Consider the following 852-nt stretch of genomic DNA (forward strand, 5'->3'; position numbering starts at 1 on the left):
GGGAAGCGCTCCGTCCCGTCATAATAATGAAGTTATCGATAACACGTAGACCCCTGGGAAAACACAGAGAAGCCTTTCGTGTTATTGCACCAGCGCGAGCTTCAGAATAGTTGTTGAACTGGAGTGCACGTGGGATATAGGGGGAGGGTGGGGGGAGCGAGCAGATATCCCGTTTCCTAGGGCGTTGTGCGGCGCGACCACGATATACTCTCGCCTCTCCAACACTCCAACAACCTCGACCTTCGCACTCACTCAAATTATTTTCCTTTCCTTTCCGAGGTGAGAGTGGGAAAGCGTTTTTTTTTTCTTTTCTTTTTTTTTTCTTGCCGAGGGGGATGTACAGTCCGAGCTGCAAGCACAGCCAAATTTATTTCCAGTCCGGAAGCGAGTAAAATTCATCACCCGCTGCCGGGGAGTGGAGGCGGGACGACTGGGAGTTCGTCGACTGGACGGGCCCCGGCTAGGAAAGCGACGAGGAGGAGGACCCGTCGAGTTCGAGTGGAGCCAGAAAAATGGCAGCGCGGTCAAATGGCTGCAGTAAATCAAAGGACGGTCTTAGAGGAGGAGGAGGAGAAGGAGGAGCGGGCTGGGAGCAAAGGTAGGAGGAGGGGGTATGAGTATGGAGGGGGGGGGGAGCACGAGGACGCGGTGCGCGTGGTGATACTTCTAGCAAAGCCTCTTCCGCCCACTGGAAAAAAAACGCAAACACAAAGAATCTTGCGAACTATTGTGACGCTGCATTTTAATTGCAAACTATTATTTGCTTTGTAATGCGAAGGTTCAGTGCTCAATGCTGTGAAGGCGCCGTGGAAGCTCTCTGCAGGGCGCGACGCGCACACGCGTTAATTGGGG

Source organism: Frankliniella occidentalis, unplaced genomic scaffold (genome assembly GCF_000697945.3).
Source record: "Frankliniella occidentalis isolate FOCC.00 unplaced genomic scaffold, Focc_3.1 Scaffold236, whole genome shotgun sequence".
Taxonomy (NCBI): Eukaryota; Metazoa; Arthropoda; class Insecta; order Thysanoptera; family Thripidae; genus Frankliniella; species Frankliniella occidentalis.